This window comes from Lissotriton helveticus, chromosome 2_1 (genome assembly GCF_964261635.1).
Source record: "Lissotriton helveticus chromosome 2_1, aLisHel1.1, whole genome shotgun sequence".
NCBI lineage: Eukaryota > Metazoa > Chordata > Amphibia > Caudata > Salamandridae > Lissotriton > Lissotriton helveticus.
The window spans coordinates 1,894,669,631-1,894,684,578 of NC_136059.1; positions in this window are offsets into that span (position 1 = coordinate 1,894,669,631).

Here is a 14,948-nt window from a genome sequence, read left to right on the forward strand (position 1 = left end):
CAGTCCAAACAAAAAGAGTACTTTGATGAAAGGAAGCGGGTTAAGAACAGAGAGTTTGCTGTCGGTGACTGTGTCAGGGTTAAGAAACCTGGTTTTGTAAAAAAAGGTGAATCAAAGTTTGGGGAAACTGTGGTGGTGGATAAAGTGTGTGGAAATGCTGTCCGGGTCAATGGAAAAGACTGGTGGAATGGTAACAAGGTTGTGAAAGTCAAAAATGTTCTTAATGATGCTAAGTGTTCTATGCTGAAAAGAGATGTCTCTCATAGCGTCTCTCAATGTAATCTCAATCTACAGAGTTCTCCTCATCACTCTACTGTCAGGAGGAGTACCAGAGCAGTCAGCATTCCAGTTAGATAACGCCAATAATTCCCTGTTCTTTTTTGTGACCTTTTCTGGGTTTCTCTCTTTTTCTCTCTCTCTCTCTCTCTCTCTCTCTCTCTCTCTATCTCTCTCTCTCTCCCTCCCTCGCTCTCTCCTCTGTTTCTCCTTGCTCTAAGGAAAGGAGATATGTAGTGGCTTAGCTTGCCTCGCGCAGACTGTGCGTGAGGTCTGCAGCGTGTGTCTCGTGCTGTCCCCTATGACGCGGAAGAGAGTAACAGTTGGGGGGCTGAGGCGGTTATTCAGAGTTGTCATAGGTCTTGCCAAGACGTGCTTGTGGGAGTCGTAATAAAGACTTGACTGATTTACCCTGCTGTCTTACTCGAGTCATTACAAATACACTTTAAAATTGTACATTTAAAGACTCCGACCCTTCAAACCTTCAAGCCCCCCCAACCAATCCAGATTCCAAGCCTAGCCTACTGGCAAGGCCCCACAGAGTCTGCTAATACAAGTAAGAATGGGTCAGCATGCATCACTTTATCCTACTTGCACTCTAACCCTAGGATATGACAACAGCCCATCTAACAAGACTTAGAATTACAATGCATGCAATGCTAACATAAGCTTATTTTAAAATATTTTGCTAGGGCACATGCAACATCAAAAAATTCTAAGGTATAGATTATATTTCCTGAAAAGCAGTTTTAAAATCAAACAACAAGTCCTATTAAATGAAGACAATCTATTAAAAGAGGAACATTAACATTTTTGAACCGTAATCCACACGTACAGATATTCTCAGCATCCAAAAGCGCATCAAATTTCTTGGGCCTTGGATACCAAATATTCAAAGCAAGCTGAAATTGTAATAATAGTAGGTGGCGCAGGGCATCCAGAAGTGTTTATACATACAGGCCCGCCCTCAGATAATAGTAGGTGGAGCAGGGCACCCAAAAGTGTTGATACATACAGGAACGCCCTCAGATTTTCCCAGAATTCCAAAATATAGTTTGCTGAGGGCTACCTCCTTACGTACCCTACATCAAACAATTGTGACACTCTTCTGCAGACCTGTTTTAGTTCAGCTTTGGAGAGAGAGATGCCTTAGTCAACTTAAATTTCTAAATTTTTAGGTCCGCAGTGATTTTCATTAATCTATTTCTGACCTCCGCTTGCCATTTAAGCTCACTCCTTATATTTTGTTAGCACAAAGGTCTGGTACCTTCTGAATATCTGAGGCCCAGATTGTTTCCCAAAATCGCGGGGTTGATTTGCATGCCAGGAAATTCCAGGCCTGCAAATCCCCCTCCAATCATATCACCGCACCCATCACACTTTTTGGGAGACCTAACAATTTCTTCAAGCATTTACTCTCACACTTCTCCCAGAATGCATCTGTACTCAGGGACAATAACTCAGCCCCATAAAGGCATTGTATGGGAACAATTGCATTATAGGCAGTTAAAAGTGGTCTCCAAGATGGACCACTAAAGATGTTCTTAAAATGTACTAGTCCTCCTATAGTTGAAACAGCCTATGTCTTCACTAGTTCTTTATTTAGGGCCCTGTTCAACTTTTAGAGAACATAATTTCTAGAAAACTGTACAAGGCTACCACCTCCACCTTCCTTTTACCCAGCTGCTATTTAAAAAGTTTTGAGTAGTTCCCAAAGGCAATTTTTTTTAGTTTTTTCCAGATTATTTAGTTAATGTTCCTCACAATAAGTATTAAATCTATCCAATTTCTTCTGTAGACCCACTTGAGTCACATCTAGGATAGCCAGATCATCTGCATAGAGGAGGCATGATATGTGCCTAACCCCCATTTTCAAGTAGAAGGAATTGATAGAAGCAAGTACTCCATGGAGGTCCGCAAGGAGCACAGAAAACAATGTGGGGCCCAAGACACAGCCCTACCTTAGCTCATTTTCTAAAGGAATTCATTTTGATAGGGCCCCTTTTAGGTCAAACGCAACTTGGGATCAATTCTGTGAGTGTAATTCCTGCAAAATCGCAAGTAAATTGGAAGGTAGTGCCTGCTGGCATTACTTTACCCACAGAATACTTCGATCCACAAGATCACCCGATCCCTTTGGTGAGGGACTGCAAGTAAGGATGTTTTTAAACCCCAATGGTTGCTACCACTAATTCGTAGGACCTTAAAGCATGTACAGATGTCAAAGAACCATGCTTGTATCAACATGTAATCTATTGGACAGCTCTGATTCCGGTGCTGGAATGTTTGAACAGCTGGAGTTGTCAGAATACGCTCCGCGGGATCCGGTTGTTGAGATAAAGGTCCACCTCCTGACGTTACCAACACCCTGATTGCAAGAACAGAGGGTGTTCGCACTGTCAAGCGAGGGACAAAGAGAAGGGAAGGGGTCAGCAGGGACAAAGGATCTGAAATGACAAAACAACACAATGTATAAGTGAAACACATGCAAGAAGACTACTCTCATACACTCTCACTAAACCCTTAATACCTGATAGAGCCTTATGACAATCCTCACTGAATACAAGAAGCTTCTGTATGTATACGGGGATTCCTAAGAGCAAAGCAAGCACCGAAATAACAAAAGCTTGTGAACGGAAACGGGTAGTTGCGACCACCACTATCGTTCTGCCATAAGAACAAGGAACAAGTTTATATAGATCCCAACAGAAACTGCAACACGTGATTACTATCACCACGGTGTTCCGCTCTGTACAATCCGTAGAACAAAATGTCACAGTAGCCCAAGCCGGAAACGGGTAGTTGAGAACACCACTGCCGTCCCGGGTTCTACTGAGCAACTTGAGCCAAATACCTTCGGTAGCGTGTAGCAGCCTACCACCACGCTCCGCCGGTAAACATAGAAATCCAACCAATAGGTACGGCACGGTAACTCGAGGCAGAAACTTCTGAGTTCCGACCAATACCAAGAAGCACACGCGGAGTTCAAGGCACTGCGCTTCCGTAAAGTGTCACTCAAAATACAAACATTCTGCGAGCGTCTCTCGCTACAGTCATCCCCGGTATCCCTCTTACCGGCACCTTGGGACCCTATGAGTTCAGCGCCAGGAAATCTAGGAACGGAGCAACAGAAGGCAAAAGGTGATCCTCTCTCGGCATCGGCGAGAGAACAACAAACAGGAAGTAGAATTACGCGCAACGACCAATAACGCATGTCAGCATTATACTCTTCCTCGCCAGGAGGATCATGGGAGTTGTAGTTTTACCCCAAGGCAGGCGCAAGGCAGTCCGATCCTGACAGGAGTGGCCTACCTGAAACGGCCATTTAGACAAAAAAATCCTACTGTGAAGAGAAATGTTATAAAGTGCAAATCATAATTAGTTTGAGTATGCTGTGGGAAATTTGCATTGGGGATTCCATAGCTTTTTAGCATATCACTACCATGGATATTTATCTGGGTGGGGGCTAGCCGATGATTAGAATCCTCTAGTAGGAAAATCGGGAGGCGCCGGGAATTCTGTTAGCCCCTAGATCCCTCTGGAAAGCTTCCCACGACTCCTTACTGGTCTCACACTGGTTAACATCAACTTTAGCAATTATCAAACTATTTAGCCAGTGGCACCCATCATACAAATCCAGAGAACAAGCTAGAAGCTATTCACTACTCGTTTGTATGACTCTTGCTCATTTGCTATACTTGGTTGATACCAGTGCCATCAGTCCACCCTTTACATGCCCAGGCCCTATTTTTGTTCCCCCTTTTACAAATTGCATAAACCCACTCAAGTTAATTTGATCACCCACCAACCATGTCTCCTAAAAACAGATGATCTCATTCTACTCCCAAATTTGAATAAGATCTACTTTTCTCATTAAGTTCATCGACCCATGGACATTCTAGGAGACAACTCCCAAGCTGGCGGGTGTGGTAACTACCTAATCCACCTGCCCCCCCACCCCACCCCCAGAGCATACGCTCTCCCTATCAACACTTAGACAGGCAAATCTATTGCGAAGTAGGACTGGGTCTATCATTCCTTTTCTTCAGTGGGATAGTATAGTTAACTCAAGGGTACCCCAATTATAACCCAGCAAACAGGAGTGGGATGGGATTGGTTCTGCTCAAATTACCATATTTAATTGCTCCAAATTGAGGTCAGCATGATTAACCAATAAAGGCAACTCTAATCGGGAGGTCTCTAACTCAGTTACAATCACAATTCTTGGCCAGAATGAATAAGCTCATCTCTAGCCTTCAACACCAAGCCCACAAAACTGAAGAACTAAAAAAAAACTTTCATAATTTCTCTTTCTGTTTTGGATTCTCTGAAAAGCTACTTGCTCTATATGCCTTGTCGTAACCTCCTCCAATGTCTTATAGGATGAGAATACTCTTACTAAGCTTGACCTGTCCAGCAGCTACCATTTGATACTGTTTTTACCCTTACGGGTCACATTCATTACAAAATACTTTGCGCTGGGATACCTGGAAAAGATCGATGCCTGCTCTTAGGCCAATTCGAGTTCTAGCTGACTGGAAAGTCTTGGCATATTGTTAACTTGAATCTAATATCTGTGTGCGGAGGCGTGTTTCTGAAGGATATATGGACCAATTCTGCTGTTCCATTGGGGCCCTTAACTTGCTTATGTTCGCATTGATTACTAAAACCTCTGCTAAGGGACCTGGAACCTGATTGCAATTGGGAGGAGCCTTCTTTGCTTAACCTTTGGCTCATTTTATCATACTCTTCTCCCCTAAACTTGTTCTCCTTTTTTCCCATTGGGACTGTACTACTTGGTCTACCACTGACCTAGGCTTCTGGGGAAATTTCTTGACTTTTTATTCATGCCAGTTATTGGCCACGCATGATTCCTTCTTCCCACCAGCATTGGTATTCCAGACACATACTATCTACAGCTACCCTTCCAGAGTTTGCTACGCTACTGGCCTTACAAGTGTAAGCATACAAGAGCAATAGATTTTAATTCACAGAGAATCTCCTTAAGTATAACTGCTTCTGCTCTTAGAGACTTAATTGTAGCAAGGGAGGATTCAAATAGACCATGCAGTGTTTTCTGCATCTGAAAAAGAATATCTATCATCAGTGACGGATCAGTCAATAGGTAGTCAATATTTACACCTGAGTTGGCCATTGTCCCTTAAGTCCCAACTGTGAGGTGATAACCCGGCTATTTCAGGCAAAGTCACTGACACTCTCTGAGGTTGACCATTAAAGGATACATCCTTATTACTTTTATTCCATGGTGAAACCCCCGCTATCAGAGACCCCTCTCAAAAGCTTGCAAAACTCAACTCGAAGAAACGAAACAGACAGGGAGAAGAGGAAAGACGTAGTTGTATCCCTCCAACATTTTCAATCAAATCCAAGGCCTCCTTTTTCTGAGTAGCAATTAACTTCAGGGTACCTTCGACATGAAGGCCACTTGACCCAAATTTGCAGAATCCTGCATCGCAACGGACCTGAAGTACTTTCCCACAAAGTCCTTAATTGAAAGCAACAGGTTTTTTGCTTATGATTGTACATTTCTGAATGCAGTCGAACATTCAGGACCCACGTGGCTTGCCTCATCATAGCCTGGGGACTGAGCAGACTCAGGGCCTTGAGAATTCCTAATTTACGAACTGCTGTCTTACACCCCGTTGCCTTTTTTAATTTTTGCAGTTGCAGGTGGCTTGATGGCTTTTTTCTTTAGGGGATGCATCTCTAGTCAACCTTATCATAAGTTGCAAAACACTCCAGTCAAAGTAGAGAACACTTTAAAAATGCAATCACGAACCAATCAGTCAAGAAGCATTTGTATAGCACAGCACTATCATCCCTAGGGTTATCAGGGCTCTAAGGGTGCAACGACTCATTAGAAAAGCTAGGTCTTGAGATTTTTTTCATAACTCGTGCGGGTAGGGTGCTGTTCGGAAATGGAAGAGCAGGTTGTTCTAGGTCTTGGCAGTGATGTAAGAGCAGGAGAGGACCTTGCTGGGACGGATGTGGGGGTGAGCACACAGGCTAACTCGGCGAAGTGTAGGTGTCTTGTGGGGCGATGGAAATTCAGTCGATGGTTGATGTAGGCTTGTCCTAGGTCATGAAGGGCTTTGCAGGTGTGAGTGAGGTGCTTGAACTGGCATCTCTTTTGGATCGGAAGCCAGTTGGTGTGTCTGAGGTCAGGGGTCATGTGGGTCCTTTTAGGGAGGTTGAGTCTGTCTGCCACATTGTGTATGTTCTGGTGTCGTCTGAGGAGCTGGGTGGAGATTCCAGCGTAGAGAGCTTTGCTGTATTCGAGGCAGCTGGTGATGAGCACCTGATTGACGGGTTTTCTGGTGTTGTTGGGATCCATCAGAAGATTCTTAGGAGAGTGCGAAGGTATAGAAGCAAGCAGAGGTGACTTAGTTGACTTGCTGTTTCATGGTCAGTTGGTAGTCCAGGATGATGCCTAGGTTGCTTCCATGGTCTGTTGATGTGGGTGTGGCTTTTATTCCATCAGCCACCAGCTGTGGTCCAAGATGAATGTGTTCTTCCCGAAGATCAGTGCTTCTTTATTGTCAGAGCTGAGTTTAAGGCTGTTGTCCCACATCCAATTGTCTACATTGGTCATGGCGATAAAGGGGTCTTCAGAGATTGAGAGGATGAGTTGATTGCCGTCTGCCTAGGAGATTATGTTGAAGCTGTGGGATCTGACAATGTCTGCAAGGGGGTCATGTGGGTTTTGAAAAGGGTGGGCTGAGTGATGATCCTTGGGGTACGTCGCATAGGATGTCCTTGGGTTCGGAGGTGAAGGGATGCAGTTGGACACTCTGAGTGCGACATGTCAGGATTGAGGGGATCTACTTGAGGGAGTTGTGTCATTTGCCGATGATGTAGAGTCTGTTGATTAGGATGTGGTGAGGCACAGTGTCAAATGCTGTCAAGAGGTCGAGGTGAATCAGGAATGTGGCCTCTCTGCAGTCAAGGAGGATCCTGATGTTGTCTGTGCCGGTGATGAGAATGGTCTCAGTGCTGTGGGTTGCATGGAATCCTGAATGGGAGGCATCAAGTAGGTGGTTCAGTTCCAGGAATTTGGTGAGCTGTTGGTTGATTGCCTTCTGGAGTACTTTGGTTAGGTAGGAGAGCAGGGAGAAACGATGATCATTTTAGAGTTTGCTGTGGTTGGTGGGCAGTTTCTTCAGGAGGGGTCTGACATTGGCATGTTTTCAACTGTCCGGGATTGCTGCTGTGGAGATCGAGGAATTGATAATGCTGGTTAGTTCTGGGCTGATTTGGTTGGATTTGAGGTTGAGAAGGCAGTGGGGGCAGGGTTTGTTTATATGCCCTGGAGTGGTGGGATGACATGATGGCCGAGGTAGTCTGGGTGGTGAATGAGGACCACGTGTTGATCGTTCAGATAGTTTACATTGGTTGGCCAGGGCTGTAGAGGATGAGCGCTAAGGGTCAAAGTTGTTGTAGATTGTGTAGATCTTGTTGTGGAAATAGTTTGAGAGGGTGACACAGAGTTCTTGGGAGGAGTGAATGGTGTTCTCTGTGGCTGATGAGTTGGAGACTTCTTTGACTATCTTAAAGAGTTCTTTTGTGTGGTTGGCTTCTGTCCCGATTCAGGTTGTGATGGCCTCTCTCTTGGCTTCTTTGATACCCTGGTGATAGTTGCAGAAGGATGCCTTGTAGGTGGCGCTGTACATGGGGTGCCATTGCCTCTCTAGTTGGTAGCAGTCAAATCAATCAATCAATCATGTGTTTGGTAAGCGCTACTATACACCCGTGAGGGTATCAAGGCACTGGGGGAGGAGGTTTTGCAGGTTCCAGTCCATCAAGGAGGGGGTCTGTCAAAGAGCCAGATTTTGAGGTTTTTTGTGAAGATGGGAAGAGATGTTGTCTGTCTGAGGGGGAGAGGGAGGGCGTTCCAGGCTCTGACCACAAGGAAGGAGAATGAGCAGCCACCTGATCAGGTCTTTCTGGTGCGGGGGACCACAGCATAGGAGAGCTGGGCTGATCATAGGGTCCTTTGGGGTGCGTGGAATTAGAGTCGACTGTTCAGGTATGCTGGTCCGGTGTCGTGGAGGGCCTTGTGAGCGTGGGTGAGCATCTTGAAGGTGACTCTACCATCGATGGGGAGCCAGTGGAGTGTGCACAGATGCTGGGAGATGTGGCAGTGTCTTGGCTGGTTGAGGACCAGACTTGCGCGGCTTTCTGGATGTTCTGTAGCTTGTGTGTGAGGTTTTTGTTTATTCCGGTGTAGAGTGCATTGCCGTAGTTGAGTCTGCTGGTGACCAGCGTGTGAGAGACGGTCTTTCTGTGTTCGAGGGAAATCCATTTGAAGGTCTTGCGTAGGAGGCAGAGGGTGTGGAAGCAGGAGGACGAGACAGTGTTGATCTGGCGGTCCATTTTGAGTTTGAAGTCCAGGTTGATTTCCAGTTTGCGTGCGTGGTCCATGGGGGTGGGCGGATATCCGAGGGTGGGGGGCCACCAGGTGTTGTTTCAGGCGTTGGAGTGTGGGCCCATGATGAGTACTTCTGTTTTGTTAGTGTTTAGTTGAAGGGAGCTGTTTTTCATCCATTTGGCGACGGCTTCCATGCCTTCTCGAAAATTGTGTCTGGCGGTGTTGGGTTTGTTGGATAGGGAGAGGATAAGTTGGGTGTCGTCTGCGTATGACACAATGTTGAGTCATAGGTTCTGATGATGGGAGCGAGCGGAGCCATGTAGACGTTGAAGAGCGTAGGGCTGAGGGATGACCTCTGGGGAACTCCGCAGGTGGCTGTTGTAGGCTCCGAGAGAAATGGGGGAAGTCTGACCCGCTCCGTTCTGCTGGAGACAAAAGAGCGGATCCAGTCACAGCCCTTGTTTTGAATCCCTGAGTCGTGGAGTCTTTGTATTAGGGTGCGGTGAGAGACTGTCAAATGCCGCTGAGAGGTCGAGGAGGATGAGGGCTGCTGTTTCTCCTTTGTGCGGTAGGGTGGTAATGTTGTCTGTTGCGGCGAGGAGGGCGGTTTCCGTGCAGTCGTTTTTTCTGAAGCCGGATTGGGACGAGTCGAGGATGTTGTGCTCTTCGATGAATGTGGTGAGTTGGCTGTTGATGGCTTTCTTGATGACTTTCGCTGGGAAAGAGAGCAGGGAGATCGGTCTGTAGTTTTTGAGGTCGGTGGGGTCCACCAAAGGTTTCTTGAGGACTGGGTTGATCTCGGCATGTTTCCAGTCGTCTGGGAACGATGCAGTGGCAAGGGAGCGGTTGATGGTGTTGTACTGGAAGGCTAAGGGGTGTACCAGCTGACTTGATTTTAGGTTTTGTTTTAGGTTTTGTTGCGGTTTCACAGGGGTGATTGTTGGCACATTCAGTGATCCAGTCGGAGAAAATCTGGATGGCTTGGTTGAGATCTGCTGAGGATTCAGGTAGGATGGCACAAAGGGCCTGTGTCCACTATGTCTCATTTATCTTGCCACAGATGCAGTGGGAGGCACTATAGTGCTTTGTGGTGGTGCTCTTCTCATTGGAGATGATGAAGTTTATGATGGGTGGTGGGTCTTAATGAGCTCTAAGAAGTAGTTGAATTTGATTTTGTTGCAGGAGGTAAAGATGGTGTGTAGGGTGAGTCTGGCTTTGTGTGTGGGTTTGGTGACCAGTTGGGAGAGGCCGATATTGTACAGGTTTTCCAGGAGGGTCATGGAGTTGATGTAATTGGGGTCGTCGACATGGACGTTGATGTTGCTGAGCAGGTGGTAGTGGTAGGAGTCAACGGCTGAGGGGGTGATGATGTTTGTGATGGTGTCACAGAAGACCAGTCAATGTCCAGGGGGTCCGTATATGAGGGCACCTCTGAATGTGGTCTTGGCATCGGTCTGTAGTTGGAAATTGAGGTGTGGCACGGGGTCATCATTGGTGGCATTGCAACGGATGGTTTCCTTGAAGAGGATGGTGTATCATGTAGCCTGCAGATTTTGCCGTGGTGATGTCGGGGTTCGAGGATGGGTTGAGCTAGATTTTGGTGATGAAGGCGACATCTGGGGCAAGGATGTTGAGGATGTCTCTTATTTCTGTGGTGCATTTGCAGAGGGATTGGCCGTTGAGCAGGAGGCAATGCGGGGTTCGGGGTGGTTTGTGGTTCTCTAGGAGCGGGTGTAGATTCAGTGTTGCAGGAGAAGCGGCAGCATCTGGCAGTGAAAGGTCCCTTGATAGATCGAGGAAGGGCAGTGTAGTAGTGGCTGTCACGTTGACCGGGGTTCAGGGCCAGGAACTCTTCGGCGGTGTAGCAGTGGGAGTTGGGAGGACCAGGGTTCCTGGTACTGGGCATGGTCCAGGCACAGACGGACACAGATGGTCATGCCTTTGATGCACCAGAGGTGCGGCTGCTGTGCAAGCTAGTGGTGCAGATGCAAAGTGGCCTCCCTAAATAGCCCTGGGGTGGAAGGGGTTGGGAGGGCAGGAGCGGGCCTGGCGGGATAAATTAGCAGCAAAACCGGGGGAACCAGTGAAATGCACTAACAGGTAAATTAGTAATGAAGCAGTAAAACAGACTAATAGTAATGACCACACCAGGAGTGAATTAAAATAAATGACCAATAATGTGCAGCAAGAACAACAAGAAGGGACCCTACAGCAGGCTTGGACCTGAGGCTCAGGGAACTGTGGATCGGTCAACTAGGCAGTGCCAATCAGCTGATCTGTGTCAGCGAGGGAGCGACGAGGCAAGACCCTGGGGGTCAATGGCTGCAAATTATAAATAAGATTCACTTGCCTCCTCTTATTGCATACCAATGATCAAGCCGTGCTGCAGAGTTGCCACCACACTAAGCAATCTATTTTCTGCCAACCACTTAACTCTAGTTGTACACCTTTAAAGAGTTGCCACGCCTTAAGTTTAGGGCTCTTCAATGCCGCCACATTCCTCTGAATCTTCCAATGTCACCAACCAGGCTAGAAGCCAACCAGCCAGGTTAGAACCAGGCTAGAACGCCATACACAGTGTTGTCTTGAGCTGCGAGGGTCCGAGGATCTGCCTATCTACAGCATTCCCGGTGACACGAAAAACAGGTGATCATAGACATGCAGTACAGCACATCAAGTGGTGGCCCTGCATGTTATGACAGTAGGAGGAGGAGCACAGACACTTGTTGCAGAAAGAAGTGGGACTGCTCGCCATTCTACTAGTGGAGGCCTGGCCATGCACGTCCCAGTGCTGCCAGACAGAAGGCCTGTACAAAGTGATGTGACCACAACACGTGAGGAGAGCCCTCTATTCTCGTCTGCCTGTGCAGCTAAGTTCCACTGCCAACTGTAAGATTCAAGATTGGCCCAAAGAAAGATACTTACAAGAAAGTGGCTAGTGAGGAGGAGAAGCAGAATCAGATTGCCACCACTGGCCCCAAACCTCTTTTCAGGATAAGTGTGCCTGACACACTGTCCTCCAGGGAGCAAGCTGGGAGCAAGCTGGGAGCAAGACTCTCACATCAACTGCACCACCCCATGTCTCTCAGTGAAGCAGCCACCTCAATCATTGTGATGAGCAGTGAGTCTGAATTGGATTTGTCTCAGCCGCAAACTGGTACCCAATTGTCACAGAAAACTGAGCAAAGTGGACAACAGGATCCGCAGATAGAAATAGTACATCTTCCAGAAGTAGGAGCAGAACCAAAGGTTGGACTTCCTGCTCAGCACGATGTACCTGTTGTTGAACCATTGTCTTCCAGATCTCCAGCAAGAAAAAGGAAGGGTACTGCACCATTTTCTCCAAAACCTCATTCTGATATTCTGGACATGGCTTTGACCATTGCTTAGTCACAGACACACCAGGAGAGCCAAGGGAAAAGGAAAGTTCCTAAAAGCCTTACAATTATGGAAGTAGATGACGAGCCAGTCATTGTCATGGAAGCTGGCTCAGAAGACACCAACATTACCCCTCATATTTAACCATAGTCCAATGGAAGTGGCACTGGCACCACCACCACTGCAAGGTTCCATATTCATAAGGCCCCCACTGAGACCTGCATCCACCACTACCTCAATTGAAGTACACCTGCAGAGAGGCAAATGATGACACACCCACCTACCTCCAATTTTTCTTCAGGCATTGGCAGTGGCCTACTAAGAAAGTTCTCCTCCCAAGTTTAGAACTTCTTTTAGACTAGCAAGCAGGTGGATAACATTGCAATAGTCTCCATTTCCTGCAAGGCTGGTTCACACTATGGTATTGGAGGCCAAACAACCCATGTTAAAAAAAACATCACATAATACGGTGGAAGGCGCACCTTAAAAAAATTGCTGGAGGTTAGGGTGATGATGAGAAAAGGAAATCAGCACTGATCACAGTGTGAGGTGAAGGTGATGAGGAAGAAGAGGGCGAAAGCTTGACGCAAAGCAGCTCTGTCCCCAGCAGTGTACAAGTATCACCTACCTCAAAATGACACGAGTCAGATGGAGACACCACCGCATACAGTGACTTTCCCAAGACATATATTGAATCTACCACCATCTAGTTCTCGCAGGAAGTCGCCTGCATCAGTGGCACCATAAAATATAAAAATCCAGTTTACTATTACTGGAATTTTAGGCAGGGGGGCTTTACGAACGCAACCACCCACCGGCACGTTTGTACTGCAAGAAGCTGGCTAAAATGTTAGTCTGGACTGCCTTCCCTTTTCTTTTGTGATAGGAGTGGAATTTTTAGATTTTGTGGTGGCCATCTGCTTGAAATGAAAGGTTCCAATTCGGACCTATTTTGGCAGAGTTGCTGTTCCAGCGCTCCATCATGATATGCTGCAATTGGTTGGACAAGCTTTGCAGCAGAGTGCTATTCACACTATAAACCTGATGACAGACATGTGGATCAGTTGTCAATAAGATGACTACATGTGTATCACTGCACCCTGTAACTCTTTTGAGGGGGTTAGGCAACAGCTATGTACATGTCTCAGCGCTAAAGAAACATTTAGGTGCATTTGGCGGCATGCAACATTAGCCATGTTCTCCATGGAGGAATCCCATACAGCTGCAAACATCGTAAACGACTTTAACAGCAAGGTGTTTGAATGTCTGCGACCCAGAGGTCTCTGAATTGGATCTGGGGCCACAGACAATGGCACTAATATAGTTAAGGCCTTGGCAGATTGCGGCTATTACAGGGTCCTGTGTTTGCCGCATTGTATCACCTGATTAAGCAGGACTATCTCAATAAAGAAGATAGAGTTAGCAACATATTGACCACCTGCAGAAATATCTGCACTCATTTCAGCCATTCTTTTAAAGCCCGCAAGCAGTTGAGGTTCATTCAGCATGCTAATCGAGTGCCAGTTAAATCCCTCATACAGGAGGTGCCAACAGGTTAGAACTTGACCAATTACATGTTGTAATGCCTGTTTGAGCAGTACAAACCGATCAATTACTATGTCATTCAAAGAGAGGATACAAATGGGAAAAGCATGAGCATGGAGATGGGCAAACTGACCCTAGTCTAATGCATGACACAGATGCTACTTTCTTTTGAGGTTTTCACCCGGGAAGTAAGCAAGGAGGCCAGTACGATAAGCCAAGCTATCCTATTGTTGCTTCTGGGACAGGACAAGTTACAAAAGGTGTTGCAAAGGTTTGCAGGTGTGGATGGCAATGGAGAAGCGCATGACTTGGTTGAGAGCTTAATCCTTCGTATTGCCGTTAAACCAAGGCGGCAAAGAGACATTGTGTCATGCAAAGAGTACATCTGTGCAACAAAACTTGCCACACAGTACAAAAAATATACTGGCCACTTTCATTCCTTTTTTCTGAATTGGATGTTTCACTATACAAGACGTGGACAATTGACCAAGCGAGATCTACATTGCACAGCCAACACTGCAGTGCCGAATTGAAACATACTGCAGTTGGGCCATAGGTGATGAAATACCCATGGGCAGGGAGGTAATGAATGATGATGGGTGGGATACATATCTGCCTCGGTTAACAAATACAGTGAGTATACTAATTATATGTCAATAGGCAGGCAAAGTGAATTACCACCGCCCATACCTACCACCACTGGACTCCCCCCCAACAGCCTCCTCTGCCTTGTCTGGCACACTGGTGCTGCCACTGCAACAGGCACTGGTGGTATGTGTGGCAAGAAAAAATATTACGTATCTACGATGCCAGATAAGCCTCTCCTTATTTTTTTAACATTTTGTTGGTTGACAGCGTTAGAAAAGCCAGGTAGTCAAGCCAGCCAAAAGCTTTTCGTAATGAAGGGGCAGAGCTATGATGACTCTGAGTTATTGAAGCGCAAAGAGGGGATGGAATAAATTGGCCAATGAAAGACATATGGTCTTGGTTGGCAAATGCAATTGGTTCTCATACTAGTATTCTGCCAAGCTGCACTTTCATGTAAGTTTTTTTCATTGTGTTGTAAGGTTTCTATCAGATGTAGTCCAAATTCTATGCCTAAATATTTTTAAAACTGGTATTGCAACACCAGCCCTCAGTTATATAAGAGCCTCTGGTGCATAAATTGTTTCATCCATAAAATTCTAATTTGTCCTTGTTGAGTTTGTATCCTGCAACTAAGAAGTAGCCGTTGATATATGTATTAGTTCATTGATGGAATTATGCACTTTCTCATTCACAATCAGGATATCATCGGTGGCATCAAAGGGAATACCGGAGCTCAAGTCATTTGTTTGGATGGTACGGAGCAAGGTTTCCA